This window comes from Tupaia chinensis, unplaced genomic scaffold (assembly GCF_000334495.1).
Source record: "Tupaia chinensis unplaced genomic scaffold, TupChi_1.0 Scaffold000442_1, whole genome shotgun sequence".
Classification (NCBI taxonomy): domain Eukaryota; kingdom Metazoa; phylum Chordata; class Mammalia; order Scandentia; family Tupaiidae; genus Tupaia; species Tupaia belangeri.
The window spans coordinates 60649-70811 of NW_006159947.1; the positions used below are offsets into that span (position 1 = coordinate 60649).

At 47.2% G+C, this 10163-nt stretch overlaps 1 pseudogene; it reads left to right on the top strand.

The window, feature by feature from the left end:
* The first annotated feature begins 7559 nt into the window (after positions 1-7559).
* Positions 7560-9037, top strand: LOC102494100 (prostaglandin E synthase 3-like; annotated as a pseudogene).
* The last annotated feature ends 1126 nt before the right edge of the window (positions 9038-10163 follow it).

Consider the following 10163-nt stretch of genomic DNA (forward strand, 5'->3'; position numbering starts at 1 on the left):
TCCAGCGACATAGCCATTACGCTAACTGCTGGTCCCAGATTATTTGGATTTTTTTAAATTTCAAAAACCTCAGCTCTCGTGGGACCAGTAATTAGCGTAATGGCTATGTCGCTGGACTCCCATGTAGTAGACAGCAGTTCGCGTCCCAGACCCGGTGGCTTAAACTCACCCCGGGTGTGTGTGCGTGCGTGCCCAAGAGCCCGAGAGGAGAATGGAGGAGAAGGGGTTGTATAATTTTCAAAAGAACATTCGACAATATCTCAATGTGTTGGTTACATTTAAAATTTTTGTGAAGCTTTTTGCCATAGGGCTCGTGTGCTCACAGCAGAGAAACAAAGAGAGATAGCAAGAGAGAAAGTGACAAATCACCCCAAGGTGCACGGCCACGCCGCAATCCCTTCCCTATGTTCCTCTCAGGGTTTTGGGCATGCACACACATGGATCCAGTGTGATTTTCAAGCCACCAGGTCTGGGACTTGAACCGTGGTTGGCCATGTGGTGGTCCCGTGCCTTCACCACCACACCACCTGCTGGCCCTGTGCAGGTTACCTTTCCAAAATGTGTTCTCCTTGATTCAGAGCAATGGGGTTTGGAATGGCTTGGCAGTGCGTTGTGAGGTCACATCTCAAGACCGAAGGCTTGACTCTTCTATTTTTTTTTGAAGAGGCTTTTGCTATAGGGCGCGTGCACTGGCCAGACAGAGAGAGAGACAGAAAGCGAGAAATCAGTCCCCAGGGGGGATGGCCACACCGCTATCCATTCTTCTCCGTTCTCCTCTTGGGATCTTGGGTATGCATGCACACGCGCCCGGCGTGAGTTTAAGCCACCGGGTCTGGGACGCGAACCGCTGTTGACTACATGGGAGTCCAGTGACATAGCCATTACGCCAACTGCTGGTCCCAAGGCTTGACTCTTCTAACTCCTCTTGCCCTTGGTCTGCCCGCCTGGAAGAGGGAAGGAATCGTGATAAATAATATTTGAAGACTCCTTGATCCGTAGCAGCCCATGCGCTTACCCTTTGTTACCAACTGTTACTTTCCGTGACAGCAGGGAGTCGAGTCTGAATTGCATTTCCCTTTCTGTGTTAATGCGTTTCAGCCTTCTGAGGCTTTATATTAGAGGGGAAATATATTGAAATTTTGTTCGTATGTTTTCTGACTTGAAGGACCGCAGCTGCTAGGGCTAGCTGCGTCTCTCCTGGGGACTCGCATAAACTATCCTGCGTCTTTGGGCTGCTCCTGAAGACGTTAGACGTCTAAAAGGGATAGTACCTAAGGTCAGCGCTAACGGTAGGCCAGACAAGGAGAAACTTTCTTCTTTTTTAAAGAGTATTTTGCCATAGGGCACGTGTGCTCGCCAGGGAGAGAGAGACAGAGATAGAGAGAGGGAAAGTGAGAAATCACTCCCGGGGCGGGGGATGGCCACACCCAGGCAGTGTGCACCTGCCCTGATCCTGGCTGGCAGGGGACAAGGGCAGATCATGATGTGAGGGAGCTGTTGATGGCCTCCCTCCCTCTCTCTCTCTACCTCTCTCTCTCTCTCTCTCATCTCAGAAGAAATAACTCAACTTTTGGAGACCAGCTGGTGGTGTAGTGGCTAAAGCAGGGGGATCCCACACGGCCAACTGTGTGGCTCAAGTTCTGGACCCAGAGCTTTTAGAAACATGCTGGGGGGACCAGCAGTTAGCATAATGACTATGTCACTGGACTCCCATGTAGCCGAACATGGTCCAGGATCGAGTCCTGGACCCGGTGGCCTAAACTCATGCCGGGCGCGTGTGTGTGCCCAAGATCCCGAGAGGAGAATGGAGGAGAAGGGATTGCAGCGTGACCATCCCCCCTGGGGGTGATTTCTCGCTTTCTGTCTCTCTATCTCTGTCTCTCTTTCTGGCGAGCACACACGCCCTATAGCAAAAACCTCTCCAAAAAAAAAAATACTGGGCATGTGTGTGCATGCCCACAACTCCGAAAGAAGGGAGAGATGGAGGGGGAGAGAGGTACATTCTCACTTTTTCTCTTTCTCTGTCTCTTCTCTCTTAGGCAAGTTCACTCACCCTATAGCAAAAATTTTTTAAACCACCCTATTATAATATGAGAGAATTCTCCGAAGTGCCTTAGGGGAACCAGCAGTTAGCGTAATGGTTATGTCGCTGGACTCCCACGTAGTCGACCGCGGTTTGCATCCCAGACCCGGTGGCTTAAAACTCATGCCGGGCGCGTGTGTGTGCGTGCCCAAGATCCCGAGAGGAGAATGGAGGAGAAGGGATTGCGGCGTGGCCATCCCCCCTGGGGGGTGATTTCTCTCTTTCTGTCTCTCTGTCTCTCTCTGTCTGTCTGGTGAGCGCACATGCCCTATAGCAAAAACCTCTCAAAAAAAAAAAAAAAAAAGAAGTGCCTTAGTAGACTGGAAATACATTCAGTGGCAGGGGCCAGCAGGTGGCATGGAGGTTACAGTAGTTGGATCTCACATGGCCCATTGTGTGGTTCAAGTCCTAAACCAGGTGGTTTGAGAATCACGCCGGGCCCGTGTGCATGCATGCCCAAAATTCTGAGAGAAGAATGGAGGAGAAGGGATTGTGGTCTGGCTGTCCACCTTGGAAGTGCCTTCTCACTTTGTTTCTCTCTCTCTTTCTCTGTCTCTCTCCAGCAAGTACACACATTCCTTATAATAAAAAAAAGTAAAAACAAAAACAAAAACCAAAAACAACTTTTTAAAACTTAAGAGAGGAAAGAAGGAGATATATTCAGGGGTTTCAGATAGGGACTTTTTCTGATGGGAAGAGGACATACTGCCAATGGTGTCACTGGGCAGGGAGATCAAATGGTCATTACAGTTTTTTGTTTTTTTTTAAAGAGGGTTTGCTATAGGGTGCGTGCACTCGCCAGACAGACAGAGACAGACGGAGAGACAGAAAGCGAGAAATCACCCCCCAGGGGAGATGGTCACACTGCAATCCCTTCTCCTCCATTCTCCTCTCGGGATCTTGGGCATGCACGCACACGCGCCCGGCGTGAGTTTTACGCCACTGGGTCCGGGACATGAACCACGGTCGGCTACATGGGAGTCCAGCGACATAACCATTACTCTAACTGCTGGTCCTGAATGGTCATTACAGTTTAAGGGACATTTCCCTCCTAGAAGCATGGGGGAAGGGCTGAGGGAATGTCATGAACCTAGTGGGATGCGGGAACCACCTCGTTTTGGCTTGTATAGCTGACTGTTAATATTTTTCTTTTTGAAAGGCTTTTGCCAAAGGGCACATGCACTCATCAGAGAGACAGAGAGAGTCAGAAAGCGAGAAATCACCCCCCAGGGGGAATGGCCACGCTGAAATCCCTTCTCATCCATTCTCATCTTGGGCACGCGCGCACACGCGCTGGGCGTGAGTTTTAAGCCACCGGGTCCAGGATGCGAACCGTGGTCGACTACGTGGGAGTCCAGTGATGTAACCATTATACCATCTGCTAGTCCTATGACTATTAAACTTTTAACAATGACGGTGCAGCCTCTGTGGTGCAGTTGGTAGCGCAGCAGACTGAGGACCTGAAAGTCACATGCTGACAGTGGTTAGAGTCCCCGGTCTGGTTGACCTGCAAACATGCTCAGCGCTGTGTGTGTGTTCAGGACCCTGGTGGGTTGGAGGACTGGCAGGTGGGCATTGCAACGTGACCACACCCTGGCGAGGGCACTTCTCTCTCCTTTCTCTCTACACCCTTGCCTCTAGCATGAATTGAAGAAAAGAATTATGTGAGTTACTTGTTACACACAGTCATTATTAAAATTAAATTGCATACATTCATAAGTTATATTAAAAACAAAGATAATGACTATTCAAAGCTCATCACTTCCTAATTATTTTTACTACATCTTACTACGATCTATGCTCTTGAGGTTATTTTTTAAAGTAATTAATTAATTTTTAATTTCCAGAGAGTGTACGTGCTCACCAGAGAAAGAGAGAGAGAGAGAATTCACCTCCCGATGGGGCATGGACATGCCACAATCTCCCTTCTGTCTATTTCTCTACTCTGTTAGGATTCTGGGCATGCGTGCACATGTGCCTGGGTATTTTTCTTTCTTTCTATTCTTTTCTTCTTCTTTTTCCTTTTCTTTTCTTCTTTCTTTTTCTTTTTTCTTTTCTTTTCTTTTCTTTTTTTTCTTACCTGCTTTGTTGTTAAGTTCATAGATTTTATCTGGAATATCTTCACGGAAATGTGTTTGGTTTAGGTCTTGGCAGTCCGCTCCTGAGCTCCAAGGAAGCTTATCTTCTGAACTAATTCTTTCTTCTAGGCAAGGGTCCTTTCAAGACAATTCCTATTCTTTTTCACTTCTTTCCTGGGCTTCTTTTTTTTTTTTTTTTTTTTTTTAAGAATTGTTTCAGCTAGCATAATGGCTATGTCGCTGGACTCCCATGTAGTCGACTGCGGTTCAAGTCCCGGACCTGGTGGCTTAAACTCACGCTGGGTGTGTGTGCATGTGTGCCCAAGATCCCGAGAGGAGAACGGAGGAGAAGAGATTGCTGCGTGGCCATCTCCCCTGGGGGGTGATTTCTCGCTTTCTGTCTCCTTGTCTCTCTCAGTCTGTCTGGCGAGTGCACGTGCCCTATAGCAAAAATCTCTCCAAAAAAGAGATAATTATTTTATTGAATTTTATTTATTCATTATTGTTTTTTTAATTTGACCAGAGAGACACACACAGAGAGTGATAGGGAGACAGAGAGAAAGAAGGAACGTGAGATAGCAAGCCACCAGGTCCAGGATTCCAACTGTGGTCAGCCATGTGGGAGTGTCCAGCGTCTTAACTACCACGCCACTTGCCGGTCCCTTTCCTGGGCTTCTTTTCATAGACTGGGTTCTCTTGCCCTGCAGTGTGGGCTTTCTTACACATTTCCCCCAATGTCCGGAGTGGCACTGTCCTTCACGTATTGAGAGAATTGTTTCTTATAAAGTATCTTCATCTTCTTCCACTAGGTAACCCACGTAGTCTGCAACGTTCTGACCTATGATGCGCTTCTGATGTATGCCGGTATTAAATTCCTTGTTTTGGGGACCAACAGATGGAGTAACGGTTATGTCGTCAGAATCCTACTTAGTAGACCCCAGTTTGAGTACCAGACCCGGTGGCTTCAAACTCACGCCTGGTGTTTGTGTGTGTGTGTGTGTGTGTGTGTGTGTGCTCACAATCCCAAGAGAATGGACAAGAAGGGATTACAGCGTGGCCATCCCCACTGGGGGATGATTTCTTGCTTTCTGTCTCTCTGGTGAGCACCCGCATCCTTTAGCAAAAATCTCTCTAAAATAAATCAATCAATCCCTTGCTTTCAGAATCATAACCAGGGAATTGTTCGGTACTGTGAGGGGTAGATAAGTCTCCATCCACTGCTCCCTTCAGGGCCCCAAAACTTTATTGCCAGTGGTGGTTCTGGGAAGGCCTGCATCCAGATAGCAGGTGAAGGCACCTGGTTGACCAACGATGCTTTTTACAGTGTACTCCTCCCTGGTCACTTCCACTTGGGCTTCATGGATCTTGTCCACGCCAGATTTACTGAGAAGCGTGGGGCCAGCAGAAGGCCAGTACAGTATACTGTACCATAGTTCGTCAGGCCAACCTACACAGAGTATTTCGGTGGTTCATGTGCATAGGCTGAGCAGGCTATCATAGCCCCTTCTTTTTTTTTTTTTTTTTGAGAGGTTTTTGCTATAAGGCGCGTGCGCTCGCCAGACAGAGAGAGACATAGAGACAGAAAGCGAGAAATCACCCCCCTGGGGGGATGGCCACGCCGCAATCCCTTCTCCTCCATTCTCCTCTCGGGATCTTGGACACACACGCACATGCACCCAGCGTGAGTTTAAGCCACCAGGTCCGGGACTTGAACCGCAGTTGACTACATGGGGGTCCAGCAACAAAGTCATTATGCCAACTGCTGGTGGTCCCAAGCAGAAGAGTGTTTTTCAAATTGCTGGTGCTAGGATTTGAACCACAGCTGGTCACGTGGGATCTGACCGACTACACACAGCACTGAATTGTCTCCCTATAGGGCCAGCCCTCCTTGAGGTTACTTGTGTCTACGGTATCTCTCTGATAGACGTTTATGCAATACCGTGCTATATCTCTTCCCAACTCCATGTGCAGAGACATTATGTGGGTAGCTTGAAACATATCACAAGGAAAAGCATCTACGCCATGGAAATACCTGCAAACACAGTCACAGAGCCTGTTTTATTTGTCATTTAGACCTTAAAACGTGACAGAAACAAGGCTAATAATGTACAGATTAAACATAAAAGATTAAACCTGGAAGTACGTTATGATTGTAACTGCTACATTTGTGAACAGTACCCAGAAATGAATAAATGTTCTTCCAGTATTTGAAAACTGTTATTCAGTTAGGCATGATGTTAATCGCACTGTCGTAGAGAGAATGCAGTTTTAATACATGTCTGAGTTGTTTCACTTTCATCTCAGTCCTCAACAAAATATCATGTAACATCCATAGAAGTAGTTAGACTTACTCATTCATCAACTGCAACTATACGTTGCTATGGATACAAGACTTCCCTACAAATCAAAAAGATTTTTGGAAGGAACAACTGGTTATATGGGATGTATAATATACAACATTTAAAAAAATTATTTATTCTATTTTATTATTTTTTACTTGCTATAGTCATCAGAGAGAGACAGAAAGAGAGAGGGAAAGTGAGAAAGCAGACCCTGCCAGGTCTGGGACTTGAACTGTGGTTGGCCACGTGGGAGTCCAGCTCCCTAACTACCACAGCACCTGCCAGCTCCACACCTTTTTTTTTTTTTGAGAGGTTTTGCTATAGGGTGTGTGCACTCACCAGAAAAACAGAGAAAGACAGAGAGACAGAAAGCGAGAAATCACTCCCTCAGAGGGGATGGCCACGCCATAATCCCCTCTCTTCCATTCTCCTCTCGGGATCTTGGGCGCACACGCATAGGCGCCTGGCGTGAGTTTAAACCACCGGGTCCGGGCCTCTCGAACCACGGTTGACTACATGGGAGTCCAGCGACATAGCCATTACCCAACTGCTGGTCCCCCCAAACATTTTATATTTTAATAATAAGAGAATTATTAGGGCCAGCAGATGGCACATAGCCAACTGCCAGTCAGGTCCCGGGCCTGGCAGCTTGAAACTCACACCAGGCACGTGTACCTGACTGCCCAAAATCCTGAGGGGAGAGTGGGATTGTGGCATCCCATCCCCACTGGGGCTGCGTTCTCGTTTTTGTTAGTTTGTTTGTTTTGTCTCTCTGTCTTTAGGGCAAGTGCACACACCCTATAGCAAAAATTTCTCTCTAAAAAAAAAAAAAAGGACTAAAATGCACTTTTCCATTCTTGTGCCCCTTTTCCTATACTTTCCTCTTCTCTGTGACCAGAGGAGCCGCTCTCTCTGCATGATGCATTCTGAGGACCCAGGTGGAGCCCTTCTGCCGCTGTCGCCTGAGGGGAGTAAGCAGGGACCTCAGCCAGGCATAGCTATGGTGCCACTGGAGAGGCCCACCCCCCATTCGCCTATCTCCCTGCCCCGTTCACAATGCAGCCTGCTTCTGCAAAGCGGTATGATCGAAAGACTACATCTTCACTGAATTTCATGTTAATGGCAGTAAAAATGTTAATGTAAATTTTGAAAAATCCAAACTTACATTCAAGTTATTGTGGCAGAAGTGATCATTTAAACGTTTAAATGTAATTCATCTTTTTCTGGGACCAGCAGTTGGCTGGTTGCTGGACTCCCATGTAATCAAACATGGTTTGAGTCCCGGACCCTATGGCTTAAACTCATGCCGCGTGCGTGTGCGTGTGTGCCCAAGATCCCGAGAGGAAAATGGAGGAGAAGGGATTGTGGTGTGGCCAACCCCCCTGGGGGGTGATTTCTTGCTTTCTGTCTCTCTGTCTTTGTAGCAAGCACACGCGCCCTATAGCAAAAACCTCTAAAAAAAAAAAGAAAAGAAATTGATCTTTTTCATCGTATTGATCCAGATTACTCCAAGCATCAAAGAATGGATAGATCAATTTTTTTTTTTTGGAGAGGTATTTGCTATAGGGCCCATGCGATCGCCAGAAAGACAGAGAGAGACAGAGAGACAGAAAGTGAGAAATCACCCCCCCTAGGGGGGATGGCCACGCCTCAATCCCTTCTCCTCCATTCTCCTCTCGGGATCTTGGGCATGCACGCACACGTGCCCAGCGTGAGTTTAAGCCACCGGGACCAGGACGTGAACCACGGTTGACTACATGGCCATGACACTAACTGCTGGTCCCTGGATAGATCAATTTTATGTTGTTGACAGAAAGGAGAATCTGGACAGTCATGGCCAAGGTTAATAAAAGGAAGGATGAAGCTTAATTGACTCAACGTGGACTTCGATAATTGAAAAGACTGGGAAGAAGATTCAGATAGAGACATGTCTTTTTTTTTTAAGAATTATTTTTTATACTATTTTATTCATTGTCATTATTTTATTTTTTTGAGGTTGACCAGAGAGAGACAGAGAGAAGGAAAGTGAGCAGGCACGCCACCAGGTCCAGGACTTGAACTGTGGTCATCCATGTGGGAGTCCAGCTGCCTTAACCACCATGCCACCTGCTGGCCCAACATCTCTAATTTTGATCATTTCTCTGAGATGATGAACAACATGGGTGGTGACGAGGATGTTGGTTTACCAGAATTAGATGGAGCGGATGGTGATTCACAAGACAGTAATGATGAAAAAATGCCAGATCTGGAGTAAGGAATGTTGTCATCACCTGGATTTTGAGAAAGAAAAAGAACTTCTCTGCAAGATTTCATAACTGAGGGAATTCCTGAGTTGGTAGCTCTGAAGGCAGATGCTGTATTTGCCTCCTTTAACCCATTTTCAACCTGCTTGTTTTTATACAAGGCTTCACCATTGTATGGGGCAGTTTTAGGTCAGCTAAGGCAGTAACCTGAGGCATGAACATTTCCCTGACTTCCATGAAGCTGTTGTGGTCCTAGGCAATTGATATAGCAGTTGTGATAAATAAAAACATTTCACCTAAGTCTCCGTTACTTCATCATAGATACTGACATGATAGGGAGCTCTCAGCTTAGGGTAAGAGAACTAAATTTTAGATTTTAGAACATGGATTCAAAAAGGCTGAAACAAAAACTGACTGATACCCGAAACTGGTAGTCGCCCGTACCTCTGGTGTATCCTTAAGGATTGTTCCACTCAAAGTTTATTTTTCAAAAAGTTTACTTTACAGTATGGTATGGAAGTGATCACCTGTCAGAGTTCTCAGGTGGATCTTAGCTGAAACTAAAGTGAATGCCCTGACTTAAGACGGTTTTTGAAGCCTATAAACTTGGTATTGTTTGGCCCTTAAGCTTTTACATCTCAACAACAACAACAAAAGTAAAAAAAAAAAAAAAAGGGGGGGGGGGGACAACAGTTGGCGTAATGGGTATGCCGCTGGACTCTCAGCCGCTGGACTCTCATGTAGTTGACCACGGTTCGAGTCCCGAATCCGGTGGCTTAAACTTACGCCCGGTGCATGTGTGTGCATGCCCAAGATCCCGAGAGGAGAATGGAGTTAAAGGGATTGTGGCGTGGCCATCTCCCCTGGGGGGTGATTTCTCACTTTCTGTCTCTCTGTCTCTCTCTTTCTGGAGAGCGCATGCGCCCTATAGCAAAAACCTCCCCCCCCCAAAAAAAAATGCGTGTTAATTAGCATTAGAACTACAAACACGGGGATTTAGAGAGTTCCTGGAGATACAGATCCAAGAGGTTCCTGAGGTCTCTAAATTAAGAGTAGAGAGATTTCGTGGTTTGCATCTGGACAGCGAGAACCATTCTGTGCGCGGGAGATGCAGCCAAAGCTGCTTCGTCAGTTTGACGTCTCAGCTGGCAGGAACCGCCCACTTGTAGGCCACGTGAGGATGAAAACTACATTTCCCGTCATGCTCCAGACACGGCTTCCGGCTTCCTCTTTCGTCACAGCCTTTGACCCTCGGAAATGAAAGGAGCGCTTCCGGGTGTGGCCAGACCCTGGAGCCGGCGGCGTCGGGTTAGCCCTGCAGGGCCTTGCTCCGAGGCTCCTCCTTCGCTCCGGTCCTTCTAGAAAGCCCGCTCGGTCCCGTCGCGGGCTGGTGCTTCCCGGCCGGCGCGAGCTCGGG